The 19,844-nt window shown below is 42.0% G+C and overlaps 1 protein-coding gene across 4 annotated transcripts in view; it reads right to left on the reverse strand.

Moving 5' to 3' along the window:
• Positions 1 to 19,414, reverse strand: part of SNAP25 (synaptosome associated protein 25) — a 76,047-nt gene extending 56,633 nt beyond the window's left edge. The window contains exon 1 of one of the 4 annotated variants that reach the window (XM_084886793.1): positions 19,257 to 19,414. The gene's annotated coding sequence lies outside the window, so the exon portion shown is untranslated. Of the gene's footprint in view, positions 1 to 9,165; positions 9,296 to 19,256 lie in introns of those variants that run through there. The other 3 variants (XM_084886791.1, XM_084886792.1, XM_084886794.1) reach the window with 3 other exon arrangements.
• Between the last annotated feature and the right edge of the window lie 430 nt (positions 19,415 to 19,844).

Below are 19,844 nucleotides of genomic sequence, written 5' to 3' on the forward strand. Positions count from 1 at the left end.
GGGACAATGATTGTGGATTGAGGCAATCAGGCTAGAAAAATGCCTGCGGGCACCAACTCAGGCTGGCGGGCAGGTCTGCAAACATCAAAATTACCCATTTTGGAAGGAGGCCTGGCCACTGAGAAATGATCATTAGGGAGGCCTCTGACTGTGGGACGTGGATCCAGGTGCCCTCTAGGGTAGGGACACCCAGATAGCTGAAGGAGGCAGAACTAGGCTTTCTCCAGTGTGAGGGTCAGAATTCTAAGACAGCTCTTAAGGTCCCCAAGCTCTGTGTGTAATCTCCTCCCCTGGAGTGTGGGTGACACCTATGAATGTGACAGGATGTGATGAGGTTATGTTATGAGAAAAGATTATGGGATTCTGCATGTGTAATTAAGGTCTTTAATTAGTTGATTTTGAGATAATCAAAAGGGAGATTCCCCGGGGTGGGCCTGGCCTAATCAGGAGGGACCTGGCCCTTCTAACAAAAATAAGTGGGGCATTTGACAAGGACCTGAAGGGGTCCATGGCTGAGAGTCTACCTCAGTCCTTCCATGCGAGGAACTGAACTCTGCCAACAACCTGAATGAACTTGGAAGTGAACCTCAGGCTCCAGATGAGAAAGCAGCCCTGCTGACCCCCGGAGTGCAGCCTGTGTGCCCCTGAGCAGAGAGAGCCCTGCCAGGCTGTGCCCAGACGCATGACCAATGGAAACTGTGAGACAATAAATGTGTGTTGCTTTCAGTTACTAGGTTTGCAGTAATACTGTTGCATAGCAATCGAGAGGGAATACACCTGGGTTCCAGAATGGCCCCTGTGGGTACCCGGTGCTGTCTCTCTGAAATCAGAGGGCTTCTACCTGCCTTGTCTCCCTCTGCTCCTCCACTTCAGGAAGGCTCATGGGCATTGTGAGGTAGCATGGGGGCTCTACCCAACAAGCGCGAATTTAACAAGGTGACAGCAGTGTCTCTGCTTGTGAGTGAGAGCTTTGAGGTGGAGGCTTCCCAACTTTCCTTGCAGCTCAACATTCCACGATTCCAGGCTGTAGCCTCACACATGAGGGCACAGAGATGGCTGAGTAGATCAAAGCACCTAGAGTTGGGATCTAAGATGGAATTCAAAACTAGGTCTGGCTGAAACTGGTTTGGCTCAGTGGCCTGCAGACTGAAAGGTCCCAGGTTCAATTCCGGTCAAGGGCATGTACCTTGGTTGTGGACACATCCCCAGTAGGGGGTGTGCAAGATGTTTCTCTCTCATTGATGTTTCTAGCTTTCTATCCCTCTCTCTTCCTCTCTGTAAAAACTCAATAAAATATATTATTAGAAAAATGTTAAAAACAAAACAAAATAAAAAAACACCGAGGTCTGGAAGAGTGGCCCCTACTCTCCCGTCTCCATTGGAACAATGTGGATTTTGTCCACAGGTCTTTGGACCCATGGTATGAAACCTGCTCTCCCTGATTTTTACCAGGGCATTTCCATCGAAGACTTCAGCCCCATTCTTTTAGTTCCTTCAATTACTGCTTTATTTTCTGTTTCATCCTGGGAGAGCTGGAGAGAATTGGCCGCTCACCGATATTGGCTTCAGAGCACCAGAGGCGACATTGATGCGCTATTGATATTGCTGTTCAAAATGATACTATGATGCTCATGAAGCCAGATCTATCATCTCTAAAGTGGAGCTGTGCAGCACTGCTTTGCGCCCCACCCCCTCCCTTTGATATATATGGTTTTGCCACCTGGCAGCTGAAGTTCTGTGTTTACTGCTGCGGTACCATCTCAGACCGTGAGAGCTGCCGCCTCCCTCCCACTCCTCTGGAACTAATTATTCCTTCTCCTGGTCCTTACCATGTGCCACTTTATTTTAAAAATATTCACAGCAGCAAATTGGGCCTTCCATTTTGTTCTGATGCTTAAAAACGAATCATTGGATTCCATTTGCTTTGAACTCACAGGTGAAATCAGCCCTAATGTCACAAGATGCCACAAGAGATAGTTTCTCTGATTCCTTCAGGAAGATACCAGAGGAGGCAGGACCTGCCAAAGCAGCTGACAGCTGCTGGCGGGAGGAGCACAGCTCATGGGTGGGCATGAGTTGGAGGATGTTTAAAGACTCAGAGATTCAAAGATGCAATGAGCTTGGAGAAAGTGGTCGGAACGCCCAGGTATAGTGTCCTAGAGGACGCTGAGAGAGTGTCCAGACACCAAAGGGACAGAAGTTAATTTCCTGGATCCAATTTGAGAACCATAGACACAGGGACCAGAGAGACAAAGAGGAGGAGGATTCTGGAGAAATGGTGGGGCAGGAGCTGGGCATGGTTGGGCTTTCTCTCAAATCAGCAGAATAGACTCTCCACCTGATTGGGGTGGTGATTACAGGGCACAGTACTTGGTCTGAATGAGAATCTCAGCTCTGCCCTTTCCAAGCTGAGAGACTTAAGGTAATTTACTTAACCTCCATCTTAGTTTTCTCAGCTGCAAAATAAAACTATGTTGCAGATTGTCATGGGAGTCAAATGAGATGATATACTCCAAAACCTTAGCTTAAGGGGTCTGCTAAGGGCTGAATAAATGGTACCCAGTAGGAGCCCAGTGAACATGTGTTGGAACATATGCTGACATATATGAATGCACCAAAGCCGGAGACAGCTGTTGTGATGCTTGGGTGTCTGGAGATGACGGATTGCAAAATTGTAGCAGCCATTCTTGAAGCTCTACCTACATCTCTTTGACACTCACCATTCCTGCATATTCTGAGGGCCTCTACTGCAAGCACCTACCACTCACTGCCTGAGGGATTTCTCCAATCTTGGGAGTAGGCCTGGCCTTACACAGGGCTTACACCTCTTAGCCACTGAAGGATGGAAGTTGGTGCATAAACAGCCCTGATTCTCTGCCCTTGGGATGGGGCAATTCAAGGGTAAGCCTCAGCAGGTGGTAACCTGCTCACGAATGTGAATGCCTCCTGTATTGGCTTCCTTCCTATCCCCTATAGTTTCCCTGCTTACCTACCAGAGCTTCCTTGGATCATCTCTCAAATAAAACAAATGCATTCATCCTTCTCTCAGGTCTGCTTCCAGAAGGACCAACTAAAGGGTAATTTAGAAGCCTTTAATTTCATTTGCTTTGGGAGCTCAGTAAACTGAAGCTGGTGCAGTATCTGACCTTAAGGGGTCTGCTCACTGATATCTAAAGGGAGTTGAGAAAATATACAGCCAGGACTCAGAATGTTGGTTGGAAATGCCTAGTTAGACAGTGTGGTGAGTCAGACATCCCCTGCTAATCTGTAGAGGAGCTAAAATGAAGGCTCTGGTGGGGCCTGCCTCGAGGCCCCAGTACAGATGCCTGGCTTGTTATCCATACCCAGCAGCACAGTTGAAAGCCTTCAGGGTTTTTTCCACTGCCTCCTCCCTTGAGCTCCCATTTCCAAAGTGCTCACTGGGCAGAGAGCTGGCAGAGAATTGTTTTTGCCATTATGGGGAGCTCTTGCAACTAGAGGACAAAGCAGGGTTTGCTTAAACAGTGGGCACTTCTGCAAGGACAGAGAGAAAAAAATTCAAATAAAGTTGCCTTCACTAAGACAAGACCAAGTAAAATTTCATATAAAGAAACATCATCACAAAGCAGTAAAAAGCTGATGGTTTTTTTCCCCCCAGTTTGAATCTAGAAACGCTTATTCACTTTCAATATTCAAAGAAAAAAAATTCTCTTTGTCCCCTGAATTTACCAGACATCTAGGTCTGTGATTGCTTAGCCTGGAAAAATGCAGAGAGATGTTCCTCTTGACCCAAGGATACCTTAAACTTAGACCCTAAGTCTCCAAGTTTGGCTAGAAAAGAAATTGAAGACCTGTGGTAGTAAGGTAATGAAAACACATCCTACGTCCCTGGGGTTGTGGAATTTAGTGGAAGTTATGTTGCACCAGGATGGACAACCAGAACCTTGTCCCCAGCCTGTGCTATGTGAAGGGTTTTCTCTGACTTAAGCTCCAAAGATTGGTGGGGGTTGTGGTAGATTTCTTTTATTTTTTTCCTTTTTCTGTGTGTATGTGTAAAAATGGCTCTAATAATTCCTCTCTCAGTATTCATAATCTTGGGTAGCCCCTCCCACACTGACTATATGCTTGGCCATGTGACCTACTTTGGCCAATGAGACAATAGCAAATCTGACATAGACTTGAAAGTGCTTACACATTGGAGAGTACCCTCTCTTACAGTCTAATCTCCTCTATCACCCTAGTCGAAAGCCAGCACCAATCACCATTCATCGACCAAGAATACCCCAGCCAACCTATCAACGGACTGAGTACCACCTACTTAATTCATAGAACCAGTAGCAATAAGAAATTGGATGGTTGCTATTCAAGCCAAATTTTAGGGTAATAGCTAGGAAATCTGGATGCAATTTTTTGTTGTATAACAAATTATGTATTTTACTTTATACATTAAAGATATCACTCTGAAAAGGGATCTACAGGCTTTACCAAATTGCCAGTAGGGTCCGTTGGAAAAATCAAAAAGCTAACTATATTCAGATTTTTAAAAATGTAAAACCTGGTTGATTTATTTTAGTGCCTATTTGCCCAATTCTGTCTCTAAAAATACTAACAAAACTTATGAAGACAACTGTAGGAAAATGTTGTGGCAAAATCACCCAGCAAACTTCTAGTTGTATCTGATCCTGGTTGTATCTGATGGTTTGGTAAGTGGCCTGATAAAAATTCAGTCTCTGTATATAAGACTTTTTTTTTTTTTTTAAGTTACCAGCTTGTTGCATCCAAAAGAAGCACCTCAATAATTATCAAAGGGTCCTTGCCTGTTCCACCCAGAGGCCAACTCTGATCTATTTGGCCAGGGCTGCAAGTAGATCTAGGAGAAAAAACAACAACAAACAAACCATAAAGGAGACACTCATGTGAGACTTATTTCTAATTTAAGAAACCAAAGTTAAAAAGAAGCTTAAATAGCACAAACAAAAGAAAGAAAAATCAGACTCCTGGAATGCTAGAGAAAGAAGGGATTAGAGCAAGTGGAATGAGAACATGGTCTTGAACTTGACTTTTGTCGTCTAGAAAAAATATCTTGTAGCCTAACAGCTTCTTTGTGCCTACTTCCTCTTTCAGGGTCTGTGTGCCTTCTTGAATTTTGTCATTCAATCAGATGCCAACCCTTCATTTTTACCTCTTCATTAGATCAAAAATGACTTGGCTTTCTACTGGGTCTTTTTTGGTGATTGATGGAAAGAGGAACTCCAGTCAATGAAGGCAGAGGCAGGAGGCTCTCCTTTTATTCCCCCTCCTTACTTCACTCCTTTTCCCGCCCCTTATTGTGTCCAAGGAAATTTGTAGCAAATTCAATATTATGGTTGGCTAGTACACTAGGACTTACTAGGTTCACTCATATCCCCTGCCCCTCCACTGGGCCACATACCAGTATGTCCTAATGAAGCCCACATGGACACAGATACAGTACTAATAGCTACAGTAGGAACTAGAAGGATGAGTTATAGGCTTCAAGGGAACTTCACCACTTAGTTAACGATCCTGTATCAATATCCTTGGTTTGGCTCTCATTTTTTAGTTCATCAGCCTAGCAGAGGCCATAAGTGCCCAGCTCATCAGGATATCCGTGCATATAGCAAGGTCATGTTAAGAGGCAAAGTGAGCCAAAAGAGGAAAAAGTTGGACTAGAGGTCCAAAATGCTCCATTTCTGCCACTGTGGGCTGTTTGGATTTCATAGAGTCACTTTCTCTTACTGTACCCTGAAGCTATAAGTGCTCCAGGTTTTGAAATCTGAGAGAAAAATGAGAAGATAATGGGAAAGCATATCTGTATTATTTAGACCAAGGTCCAATTTATTTTTATTGCTGATACATGATAGAATCAAGTGCCAAGGTTCTAATAAAGGTGTAGAGTGAGTGGGAAATCAAAATCACTGGGCTGCGGAAACAGGTTTGGCTCAGTGGATAGAACGTCAGCCTGCGGACTGAAAGGTCCCAGGTTTGATTCTGGTCAAGGGCATGTACCTTGGTTGTGGGCACATCCCTGGTGTGCAGGAGGCAGCTGATCTATGTTTCTCTCTCATTGATATTTCTAACTATCCCTCTCCCTTCCTCTCTGTAAAAAATCAATAAAATATTTTTTTTTTTAAATCACTGGGCCTTCAGGTGATTTGGTCTCTGCTTAAATGCCATGTCTCAGAAAGACCTTCTCCCATAACCCTCTCTAAATCAGCATTCTACTCTTGAGGTCATTACTTATCCCCTCTGTTCTATATTGTTTTATTTATAGTAATATCTGTCATTCTCAACTAAAATGTAAGCTTTGTGACAGCAGACCTTGATCAGCTTTGTTCTCTGCTTATTCCCATTGCTTAGGACAGTGCCTAACATATAGTAGAGGAAAAAACATATTTGATGAATTAATGAATTATAATGAGGAGAGAACATCCTACAAAATCAGGAAAGTCTGAGCCCAGAAAGATGTGAAAGAGCCATCCTTCACTTCAATTAAGTTATTCTATGTTCTTTTGGTCAAGTTAGTTTCTTCTTCTAAAGAAGCAAGTATTTCACCTATGGTTGGTTAACCACCCCAAGCTTCTGAAGCAGAGAAGGAAGGATGACTTACTACATCTACCTTGAAACTGATTCTTCCCCCATTTGAATTGTGTGGTTACAGTATGTAAATATACTCTTCCATGACATACCATGCCCACAATTGATTGGTGTAAACTGGGCAGCAAACCCAGCTGGACCAATAAGAGCCTTTCTCTGATATATTGAGTGTGGGATATAGACAACAAATGGCAGTCCTTTTTCCCTAGTGGATGTATTGGAAGAACATATTGGGTGTTCATGTTTCTGGTGTGTGGAGGGAGTAACTGGCTTTTTAGCTAAAGAAGTGAAGTTTGTGTAATGAAAGAAAAAGGGACAGGTGCAGAGAGAAAGCATCATCAATATTTAAACATTAAGTTATTTCTGAATTCTAGCTACCTCTTTATCCTTCCAGTGGTTTGATATTCAATATTTATTCAGATTTTTTCGAGCTAATCAATGTCCAGTTTTGCCTGAACAATTTATATTTTTATTTCTATCATGCACAAAATTTAAATAGATATAAGCAACATAACTAACTTTTTCAGGAAGCGCTGCCTGGCAGTACAGAATTATAGGAATGTTCATACCCCATGTCACCATTTGAGGCCAAAAGTCTCTGATAACAACAGCCTGAGAGGTTTCCTGTTTGGAGTGTGGCACTGTGCTGGAGAGAAAATTTGGAAGAGGTGGAGGCAGAAGTGGCAAGGCAGCACAGGGCAGTGGGAAGAGCACTGAACTGTGAGTCAGCAGCCCTGGCTGCAATGCTCATCTTGCAAGTTTAGCAAGTAATTTATCTTTGTGTCTAGTTATCTGTCATTTATTCATTTATTTATAAAGAAAGTGGAAGGGAGTGGAAGAGACACATCGATTGGTTGCCTCCCACACAAGCTTCAACTAAGGCTGGGAATAGAGCTTGTGTGTGCCCTTGACCAGAATCGAACCTGGGACCTTCAGTCCACTGGCCAACACTCTATCCACTGAGCCAACCAGCTAGGGCTATTTGTCATTTAAAAAAAAATTCCATTAATAAGGTCTGTTAGAGCAACCCAAATCTATGGTTCTATATGAGAGGAGGGCAGAAAAGGAGGGTGATGTGAGCTATGGAGATCCTTTTCCCAAGGTCAGTTGGAGCTCTGATCCAGGGCAGAAACAAGAAAATGCAGAGATGAATGGAAAAGGGCCAGGCCGCTTCCTTGCCACGAAGGCAGTTTATTGAGGGGCCCAGAGGAGAAGAAATGGGAGCTGCTTTATCCTTTGCACAGTGGGTATCCTTCAGAGGCTGCAAGCTGGGACTTTAGACGGAAGGAAGGAGCTACTGTACCCTCTGGTGAGATTTTAATATTTGGTACGTTTTTGGGGTGGGGAATTCTGGGAGCCATATTTATTGTTGCAGGGGGAAAAGGCATAACAAAGGAGTCCTTTGATCCCCTCCCAAGACCCCATCCTTATTCACTAGACTCTCACCTTCCTCATCCTTCAAATTCATTTGGATAAACAATAGCATCTTTATTACTAAGTCTATGCAGTGGCCCAGGACAGCTTTTTTCTCTCCAAGCACCTAGTTACAGCTTTGCAAGGTAGAAAACAGTGGAAAACCAAACATCCTCATCAGACCCAGTTTAAGATCAATGTGAACACTTGAAGAAACTGCTAAAATCTCTAGGACATTGGTTCTCGAACTTGAGCAGACACCAAAATCCCCTGGAGGTGATGAAAACACAGAACAACTGTATGGAGTGGGGCCTGAGAAATGTCTCTCTGACAAACTTTTGGGTGATGCTGATGCTGCTGGTCCAAAGGCCCCCGTTTGAGAATGTGTATCAGTGTTTCCCAAAGTGTGGTACGCGTACCCCCAGGGGTATGGGAAGAGTTTGGTGGGGGTACGCGTTGCACCGGAGTTTGGTGGGGATATGCACTGCATCATGCTTAGCTGTGCCTAATTCTATGTTCTCATGAGTACGAGGGTACTCGGCGTTACAAAAATTATAGAAGGGGTACACATATGTCAAAAGTACACTGTTGGAGGGTCAGTAGCATTGCACTTGGAATCTTAAATTCAAACTCAAGTTCTCTCTCTTATTAGCTGTGTGAAAGATAAGGAACCATTTAATCCCTCTCAAAGACTCATTAATTTCTACCTTTTCCCTTAGGATGGGAACCCCACTCTTTGGGAAGACCGATATTGGGAAGATAGCTCCCACCATCCCCTTCCTTTATGTGCCTCTCCCACCCCCAACTTAAGTGCACTGTGAGATGGGAAATAGGTAGCACGCAAGCATAGCTCGGCCCTCCACTTGGCTTTTTCTCTAGGATCTGTCTGCCCACAGCAAGCTAACATTTACTGCTCCTCCAAGCCACACACCTCCGGAGACAGGTTCTGCACCTCGGGAAGGATGGTGGAGAAGGGAAGCAGGGCGTAAGGTGTCCTAGCTCTCCTGTCTTTCTCCTTCGGTGAATCCCAATGTTTAGATATGAAGTAGGACTAGGAGTAGGAAGAGTAGGCCGATTCTGGCTCCTTGTCCTAACCGTTCTTTTCCCAATCAGGCTTTAACAAAAAGCCAGATTTTTATTTATTTTTTAATCACTTACCCCGTCTATGTATCAGTAGGTTCAAGGAGGAAGTAGCAGTGGCGATTATCTCCTTGGAATCTTTGGTAGAACCTTTACCAAGTAGTATCCTCTCTAGTCAAGTGTGGAAAATAACAGTCACCACTTAGGAGGTTGCTGTAGAAATTAAATATAACACTAGCCACAGTAATAGACAGTAATATAATAACTAGCACATGGTAGATGCTCAAAAGTGCTCTCTTGTCTTGTAGGCCTGGATTTGCATGAAATTTCCCCAAAGCAGAATTTTAGGTCATTGCTGCAAAAAGGGTTGCTTCAGAATTCTTTTCCAACTATGAAGGTAAATCCTTCTGTAAATATATTATAGTTTAGGAGCATACAGTTTTTAGTTCATATAACTAGCAGATGCAGGTTTTATTGGTTTATAAATAAAACTAAAGGCTCTGAATGACATGATCCATGTAGGAGGCTGACTGTGAGAAAGTCTGTGTTTGCACCTCTCTGTCTGCATTTTGTATGCAGGTCCAAGAACACGCATGTGCATACACAATATTTAATAAGGAACCCAACCCTCCCCCACAAACCTTAGCACAAAGCTGAATACAAAATGAAGCCAACAGATAGATGTAGCTTTAATAATGCTTCACTAACTAGCTTATGGCAAGTTTATTTTTCTTAAGCTAAGGAATAGCAGGAAATTTTGCATATCATCCCTTTTAACTCCTTGAGGGCCTTGAAAATCCAAGGCATTGAGCAAAAGGGGATCAGTGTTTAGCTGAACCATAACCAAATATCTTTGGTCTCCAAATGTTATTCTGAGAACTATGAGGCCATTCCCAGAGATACTATTCAAAGGCATTTTAAAAACCCTTCCTCATATAGAAAAATCAGGGACTATTAACACATTTTCCCATTTTATCATGCATGCTATTCAAGCTAAAAAAAACAAAAAAAAAATGTGATTCCAAGACTTGTTGTTTCATAAAGCAAAGTCAACATAAAAAAATGAAGCATAGAGCCCTCATGTAACCTATAATGAAGAACATTGGAAACCTGGCATGGCAAATGGCAGATAACAAAACATAGAAGCAACCGTCCCTTCTTCTCTCCCAGAATGGTGCAGGCAACAATACTTTACTAGCATATCTCATTTAGGTTTCATGACAACCATGTGACATAAGCATGACAGCTACTTTTTTTTTTTTTTTTTTTTACAGATGTGAAAACTGAGGCTTGGTTCAGGTTAGAGTCATACAGTTGAAGTGGCAGAGATGAGCTAAGTATTCACCCATCTGACTCTCAGTCTAGGACTCAATAGCTTGTCTGGATACTGAGTTTCTCTTGGTCATTCATACTATCATATCTGACCTGACTTTTCAGCCCATAGGACCGAGTCCTTTGGATTTTTCTGTCTCATGTTCTACATGCTAGGAATATGCTTTCTATTAGAAAATCTCATTGGATTGTGCACACCTCACTGAAAAGCTCATGGGGTGGTTGGGAGCAACATGGATTTTGTAGTCGGAAAGACAAGAATTCCAAACTGTTTGAAGGTTGCCATAAAAATGAAATGAGATAATGCATGGGAAGGGTGTAGTAGGGCATACCATAGGCATTCAATAAGTTAATTACTTCCTTTCTTATGGTTATAATAATATCTTCATTCTAAGCCAAGAAAGTAAGGTGCAGAATAACTGACCAGTGGTTTTTGACTTGGTTCAAGAGAAGAACCGGGGAAAAGAAATGCAAAATTCAATGTTCACTTGGTGATGGCTTTTTCTTAAGGATAAATGGGTCTATAGAGGAACTGTTAAACATATATATATAGTTTAAAAAAGATAAATGGGACTGACTTAGCATATAAACTAGGTTTATTTTTATCTCCTAGGCAAAGAGGCACTGAATATTTTTTTGGGGGGGGGGAAGTTGGAGATTGATGTGTTCGGAAAGCAGGGTGACTCTGGTCTCAGGGAGCACTTAAGAGACTCATTTTCTTACATCCTGTCATCAGTAAAGGACAGAAGCACTAATTCAAGCCTACAAGCATGAAAAAATCATCTCCCAAGTTCAAAATCTATGACTAATTTGGATATAGGAAGTGATGGGGAGGCTGAGACCAGATGGTCATTTGATTGAATCTACCATTTTAGCAGGAAAATAAGCTTATTCTTCAAATATAAAATGGGCCATCTTGGAGGACAAGGTGAGATGAGTCAGCAAAAAGTGCAAACTCTCAATTTAAGATACGAGAATTAGGCATCTTCCTATAGAAACAAAATCAGTTCAATAACAACAAAACCCAAACACAGGAGTAAAGATAAGTGAATTGTTGTAGTTTTCCCTTCAGTGGATCAGAATTCAACTTTTATTACCTAAGAGGATCAAATGTATTTTTTCCAGACCAAAGAAAACAATCAATAAACCCTAGAGCAGCTGTCACTAAGCATCAATCTGGTGCAGACATGGGAATTCACTTTGAGTTTCTCTGAATGGTTGTTAATCATTTAAAAGGAAACATTACAGCAAAGTCCTTTAAATAGGATTTTCTCCCCTCCCTGATTTGTTCTTATCAGTTAGTCACCAGTGACGCCAACCTCTGTGAGTCAGCAGGAAGAAAATCAGCTAGGATCTCCTTTGGTAACATCAAGCTTTACTCTGGAAAAGATGCTGACATCTGTAGTAGAAATGAGGTTGTAGCAACAAGAACATGGCTTTTTGGAAACATGTGAATTATGAATCTAATAATATCATACTGCCAGTTGCTAGCCTCTGACCTTTAAAACGTCCTCCTCTTCTCATCCTTTGTGCTTAAAGCTCTTTTGAAATGTTATTTTGCCACTCCCTCCTCCCCCCTGCATCCACTAGATTTGATTAGTTTTCTTTTAAAATATATATATATTTTATTAATTTTAAAAAATATTTTTTTATTGATTTTTCACAGAGAGGGAGAGGGATAGAGAGCTAGAAACATCGATGAGAGAGAAACATCAATTAGCTGCCTCTTACACACCCTCTCCTGGGGATGTGCCAGCAACCAATGTACATGCCCTTGACCGGAATCAACCTGAGACCCTTCAGTCTACAGACCGACGCTCTATCCACTGAGCCAAACCAGTTTCGGCATTTATTGATTTTTTTTTTTTTTTTTTTTTTTTTTTTAACAGAGAGGAAGGGAGAGATATAGAGAGCTAGAAACATCCATGAGAGGAGAGAAATATCGATCAGCCACCTCCTGCACACCCCCCACAGGGGATGTGCCTGCAACCAAGGCACATGCCCCTGACCGGAATCGAACCCAAGATCCTTGAGTCTGCAGGCCAATACTCTATCCACTGAGCAAAACCGGTTTTGACTAGTTTTTTGTTTTGTTTTGTTTTTAATATATTTTATTGATTTTGTACAGAGAGGAAGGGAGAGAGATAGAGAGCTAGAAACATCGATGAGAGTCATCAATCAGCTGCCTCTTGCACACCCCCTACTGGGGATGTGCCCGCAACCAAGGTACATGCCCTTGACCGGAATCGAACCTGGGTCCCTTCAGTCCCCAAGCCGACACTCTATCCATTGAGCCAAACCGGTTTCGGCTTGACTAGTTTTTGAGCTGGCTACTAATATCATGTAATTCAGGTCATATGGAAATATCACTTTTTAAGGACATAAGGGCTCACAGATTCTATAAGAGTTTCTGTTTTCTCTTTTCTAAAGTGACAGGAAGAATTAAATTACTTTAATTCAAACTTAAAGTGGCTATAGGAGATGATCAAAAGGGGTACAGAAAATAATTTTAAAAAGTTAATTAGCTGAAAAAGAATGATACAATGTTTAGGCAAGTTGTAGAGAATAGTCTGTGCCAGACAGCAATGAATCTGATTGAGAAGGATGGGAGATCCCTAAAGCAGTGATGACTCAGAGCAGAGATGTGGGAGAAAAGACAGGACTTTTTAGGCTCCACCAGAAAGAAGACTCCAGAGAGAGAGAGGGAGAGAGAGGAGAGAGAGAGAGAGAGAGAGAGAGAGAGAGAGAGAGAGAGAGAGAGAGAGAGACTTTGAGTAAGAGAGAGGCTGTGGATGTAATTAATATTATGTTGGGGGAGGGAGTCTGGTCAGTTCTAAAAGCAGTACTAAGGCAGTGCCAGATGAGACCATCAGGGCACAGGACCTAAACCTATCAGTTTTTAGCACTGATTTCACTGACTTCTGAATGCTAGGAATATTAGAAACCATTAGTTCAGTTCTGTTATTCCACAGATGAAGAAAATTAGTTCAACAGTGGTTGAGTGACTTATGTAAAGATGGTGTAATCCCCGAACAGGAAATTACAAGCAGTTGGTTCAGCACTAGAACCAGTCTCCTGTCTCCTGGTCAGCATCCTTTGCCATCACGCCCTGCTGCCCAACTGAGGGGAAAAGATGCTGCCAAAAAGTCATGCCTGTTCTCTGTGCCTCCTTTGACCAATCTGAAAAATGTGAATGAGCCGAAACCGGTTTAGCTCAATGGATAGAGCGTCGGCCTGCGGACTGAAAGGTCCCAGGTTCGATTCCGGTCAAGGGCATGTACCGTGGTTGCGGACACATCCCCAGTAGGGGGTGTGCAAGAGGCAGCTGGTCAATGATTCTCTCTCATCGATGTTTCTAGCTCTCTATCCCTCTTCCTTCCTCTTTGTAAAAAATCAATAAAATATATGAAAAATGTGAATGATACAAGAGGTAGCATGGTATGTAGTTAAAAGCTTAGTCTCTGTCAGAGTGGCTGCATCTAAATCCTGGCTCCGCTCTGTGATGTTAAGCATGCTGCTTAGCCTTTCTCTGCCTCTTCCCAATTTGTAAAATAAAAATAATAATAATACCCTGACTACAAGGTTGTTAAGAGATTTAGTGAGCTAGTACAGATAAAAGCTTTCAGAATTAGGGCTGACTCTTCTCCACATAGTCCAACTTTGATTAGTCACTGCTTTGGATATCTCTGTTTTTCTAAATCAGGTTTATGGCTTACTAAATGTTATCTGATATTATATACTAGTAGCCTGGTGCATGGATTTGTGCACATTGAAAGGAAATTAATTAGAATAAAGATTTGTGTGATAATTACATTATTGCAAAAAAAAATTACATGTCAAAATAGTATATATAATATAATGTTATAAAATCAAAATACAAAATATCTTAATATCACTATTCACCCTTTCTCTATAATAAAAGTGTGAGAGTCAACATTTATTTTTAAATTGCCAGTCATATATACTGGCCAGTAAGTCAGCCAGTCAGATGTATGTATGGTCGGTCACTTAGCCTTTTATATATAGAACTATAGTTGGCATCATTCATTTACATATCAGAAACTTGTCTTTTATATTGGGTAAAGTGCTATGAGATCCCTTTGAAAAAATTATGTAGAATTGAGTAGCTACAATCATTACAGCAATAACCAATTTTGAAGAGTTTAGAGTGGAGCTGGGGATCTCTGGAAGTCTCTCTTAAATCTCTTTCCTCCTGCAGGACTAATTTAAATAAATAAATAAATAAATAAATAAATAAATAAATAAATAAATAAAATGAAAATTAAAAAAAAAAATCTCTTTGTCCACTCTCCTCCTCATTTCTATGCCACATCTCCTCCCTCCCTCTTAACTGAGATTTGAAAAGCCCTCTGCACTCAGTATAACACCACCAGTGTGACCTCCTCTAAAGTATCAAACATCACTATCTCCAGATTTCCCCCAGAGAGTCACTTGAAAATCACAACGTTATCCTAAGAATGTCTTTTCTGCAAGCATTTTGGTAAAGAACAGATGAGCGTAGTCCCTTGACGTTTCAGAACCAGAATTGAAATACGAACAAGATTTATGTCTGCAATCGCCATTTCTTCCTCTACACAAAGTCATTGACTATTTTGGCTCAGCAGTTTAGTCAGCATTTGGGATTCTGATGCTCCGCTGTGAAAGATTAAAAGGGAAATAGTATGATTCAGACCTCAAGGTAGCCCTTAAGAAAGGGTAATCAGCCAATGTCAGCAAGGATGATAGGAAAAGAAATACTGTAGTATTAAGGCCCATTTCACCTCTGTCTTCCCAAATTTTACTATAGTATCTAATTTTTACCCCCCTGACTTAGTCACTTGGGGCTGTTTCTATGTATCATGATGCCTGAAACATGCACAGAGAAACTGGTATATATTTTATCCATCAAGTCAGTAGCATACTCAGAAGGTACAAGAGAGTGTTATGCATAATTATTCAAATAGATTCCTTATGGGTACCCCTTATTACTAGATTCCTGGCCTGCTTGTCAATCTCTCTGGTAGGTGCTCATCTTGAATAATTTGTTTTAGTTAGTAATGGAAAATTAAAATTTATAATTAACTTCTGGGCAGGACATATAAGTATATCTGCATCCTGAAGAAGGATCCTAAAAGTTGCCAAAATGAGGACCGATTATTTTTTAAAAATTAATTATCCTTTATGATACCAATTGCCTCCCTCTGTTTCTGGAAGAATGCCAATTTAATCCACTCTGTCAGTAACAACTCCTGGATATTAAAAAAGAGCTGATTACTTTGCTACATCAGCATCTGCTCAGAAATCAACTTTAGAGGATAAAGCACCAAATCCTGAGCTTGGCATTCAAGGCCTTCCACAGAAGCTCGAACTTTCCATTCCAGCATATTCCCCTACACAAGCTTCATACTCCACCCAAATGGATGGGCATTTTTAAGGTTTGCTGACCGTAACTGGGGCTTGCCTAACTTTAGCTCTGTCTATGCTGTAACTTTTCCTTGCAGACCTCCCCCTCCTCTCTTTAGTTTCCAAAAGCCAGCTTAAGTCCTGTCTCCTTTCTCACATAATAGTAGTCAGCTGTCCATATAAACATGAGACTTTATATCCTCCAGGGGGTTCATTTATGTATCTGGTGTTCACTGAATGATCAATAGCTTCCTATCAGGTTGGTCCCTGCTGACAAGGGATGACACTGCAGAAACGTATCTAGCATAGAGGCTGTAAACACCAATTTTCTTATCTTTAGAGCATTGTAAAGCAGTTCCATGATGTGGGAAAAATAGTTCATTCGTAGTATATCATCTAAAAATCAGATTTATCTATTTTATCCTTCATCTCCTCTCTCAACTTGTTTCTCAAATTATCTCTCATTTCTACTAATCATCAAAACCTAAATGTTCTGTTGAAGGCCAGTTGCTACAGGAAGAGGTTCTACTGTCAGAAACATCAATCCTCTGATTGATAACCATCACTCCAGGCTTAACTCTCAGAGCTTAGCAATGCCCTTAGACAAGCTAATTAAGGGGCAGTTTGTATTGTGTTTGTGCATGTGTGGTTGTGCAAGTTTAACAAAGTAAAAATAAAATTGTGAATTCTCGGGATATTTTATTATGGAGAGGTTAAGGAGATGATTGTTTTGTATTCTGAATGCTAAGGTGGTAGTGCAGAAAATGCCAATAAACAAAAAAGCAGGTACCATTAAGAGGGTCTGCGTGAATGTTTGCTGGCACATCCCTATGTCCATCTGCCCCTGCTTCTTCTCTGTATATTCCTCTGAATGTTTTAAATTTAAAACAAGAAATCTCTTGATTTTTCCCCCTGAAGCTTATCAATAATGTAAATGTTAAATTCATGCTTCAGTTATGTTCTCCTTTAATTCCTCAGTAAGCTATTCTAGAACTAGCTCGATAATTGTGCACATTGCCACTTCCTCCAAGATCTGTGCCCTTTGCCAGCTTCATTGCAGTCTTCTACCTCCGCACCCTCCTGCCCCCACTCTCCAGTCCTCCACTAGCAAACAAACCCAGCAGTAATTACTAATGTCCAAGCACGTAATTCCGGCAGCACTAGGCTTCTTCATTTGACGCAACTACGCAGAGAGCTGTCTGGACATGCAACATAAAGTCAAAGCTTTCTGATAACTCCTACCCTCTTTCTCTCCCCTCTTCCCATCACTAAGGCACAGTTGTTTATTTCATCTACATACTGAAGAGTTATAAAACGATTCCTGTAGTTATATACTGTTGAATAATAATTTCACAGCCATACACAATCACAAATCAATATATACTTACATGGAAGCATATGGTTACCCATAAAAATAATTATAAAACACTAGGAAGTAAATAGCCAAGAGAAAGTATCTTCTCTATGTGGACAGGGCATTTGAGCATGTTTTAGTATATAAATGAATGGAGTTATAACTAACCAAACACAATCCAAAACCTCGAAGCTTTTCAAGAGATCATAATGGCATTTCTTCAATGCGTTGTATATGTCCTTACATAATATACTGTTACTGTTATTTAACTACTCAATTTTGCTCCTGATCATTATATGCATACTTTAACTGTATAAAACAGCTGGAAATATCCCTGTGATAATTTGTGTTCACTAAGAGTCTCCAAGTCTCAAGAGTAGACAATGGTTAAAGTATTTATCACCGGCCTCAGCAAAATTCTGCAGTGCTATAACAGAAACTGCAGTAGATCTGTAGGTCAGAGTACAATTTCAGTCTAACACCATGGTCCATTCACATTACTGTGAAGGACACAGTTGGATTCTCCAAGGAAAACCAGTCTTAGTTTTCTGTCGAAATCAGAAACTATCTCCTGAGATAACCAATGTCCATAAGAAATCCTTCCACTCACTCTGAAACAATGGCCAAAGAGGTTAAATATATATCCTCTAAGACCTGCAATATTTCTCAGGGATGTATTTTTTTGGTTATGTGATTGGGTTCATGCCTACATATAAGCATGAGGGAGAAGGAAAAGGATGAAGGATTTATTCTTAAAGTTGATTCTGCTTAAACTACCCATATATTTTTATCAAATAAAAATACGTATGGAGATACAGCTCTCCTATAAGCAAATCCTATTTGCATCTTCCTGTATATCTCCTTTATGCCTACCAAAATCTATAGATAGATCTACTCTGTGTTAAAACAAAAACAAATGAAAACCTTGATATTTAACTGCAGGATAATTGAAGGTTTTTTTTTTCCCCCCCAAAAAAGGTAAACAGGGCCACACATAAAATTTCCACAAGTGGATATTATTTATTTATTTATTTGTTTGTTTGTTTATTTATTTATTTATTTATTTTTGAAGCTATGCAGGAGCTGAGAGGATGAGAGAGCAGGTAATTGCCTGCAAAGGAGTACCTGTGAGCAGGATTTATTTTATTCTTTATTTCTTTATTTTTACCTATGTCTGCTTTATTAGGGCGTCTCTGTAGGACCCAAGTCTGAGAGAGGCAATTTGGCCTGCAGCCCTGGAACATCTAGCCATGCCTGGCCAGGCATCTCTGCCGCAGATGCGGCACTGGGGCCGGATCGCTGTCCGCGGTGCTGAAAGGTCGAGGGACCCAGCGCTGTCCCTTGGTATTGCTGTCCAGGGTACTGAGTGATGTCGTCTGCAGTCCCGGGGCAGCCCACCCCTGACCTACCCCCCGCCCCGACAGCTCTCCGCAGAACCCTCCCACCCAGCACGACCCGCCCGCCTCCTGCCAGCCCGCAGTTGACAAGGAGCAGGCGGCATAAATCAAGTTCGCAGGGCATGAAGGCTGCTGCCACCGCGGCTGCGGCTCAGCTTGCCCGGGGCGGGAACTCCCCTTTCTCCTTTCGCCTCCTCAGCGTCCACACCCTGCCTTTCCCCCACAATTCTTCCCTAGGTTATAGGGCCCTAACCTCAACAGTCATAATAATAGGGTCAGAACACCCGGGTTTGTTTATTTTGGTCTACAGAAAAAGAAAAAGAAAAACCCCAACAGTCGGAACATCTCTGAAAACTGCATCGCAAAATGGAAGAGAGGACCCTCACTGCTGTTTCAAAAGAGTAAGTTATATTATTGAGTACGTATCCTTGCGCTTCCTCCGAATTGCTCCATCAGCAGCGTCTCCATTCACCTCTTCCCCAAGCAGCTCACCTAGAAAACACTTTTAAAAAAGCCCCAGGCAGGAGGTCTAGCCAGACGCGCACACACGGAATACCGCACCCTAGGTGCACAAATTACTTGTATTTGCCCAAGTTCACTTGGTCTGCCCAGCTACCAAGATCCCTGTGGGTCTGCAGCCATCCAGCCAGATCTGCGACCTGGGGATCGGGCTCCTTCCTTACCTTGGCTTCTCCCGAGGGTGGTGTTCTCCCGGACCCAGCAGGTTGCAAGTGTGGAGGAGCCACCGGGCTGCGAGAGAAGGAGAGACAGCGCCTGACCTCCCTGAGGTTTCGTCTTCAGTGCAACGTGAGCTCTGCCCTCATCAAAGATGGCCGTCCCTTTTGACGTCAGCAGCTTTTAATAGCCTCCGCCTGGAGGGGCGGGGGAGCGCATTACCGGGGGAGGGCGGGGGGAGGGCCGAGCCCGGGGGTGGGAGGAGGGGAGCCTCACGGTGCCCAGCGCGAGACTCAGCTCCCCGTGCACTTTACTGCAAACCTTTGTATTTTAGTCTTTTATAAACAACCGAAGGGGACGATTCTTCTAAGCCCATTTTAACAGCCGGTCTCAGGAACAAACACGTTTATCATCTCGCGACTGGTTTTTCTGATATTCTTTGTATAATGCGCTATTTATGTATGCGTATGTAATGTGTGTATAGGACATATAGGACATATGTGTATGTATGTACGTGTGCGGTATATAGGATATTATATACTAAACATTCCCCGTAGTGAGTGGAATCTTTGGTTGAGTCATAGAAGCGGGGGGCA

This window comes from Pipistrellus hanaki (genome assembly GCF_964339955.1).
Source record: "Pipistrellus hanaki genome assembly, chromosome: 6".
Lineage (NCBI taxonomy): Eukaryota > Metazoa > Chordata > Mammalia > Chiroptera > Vespertilionidae > Pipistrellus > Pipistrellus hanaki.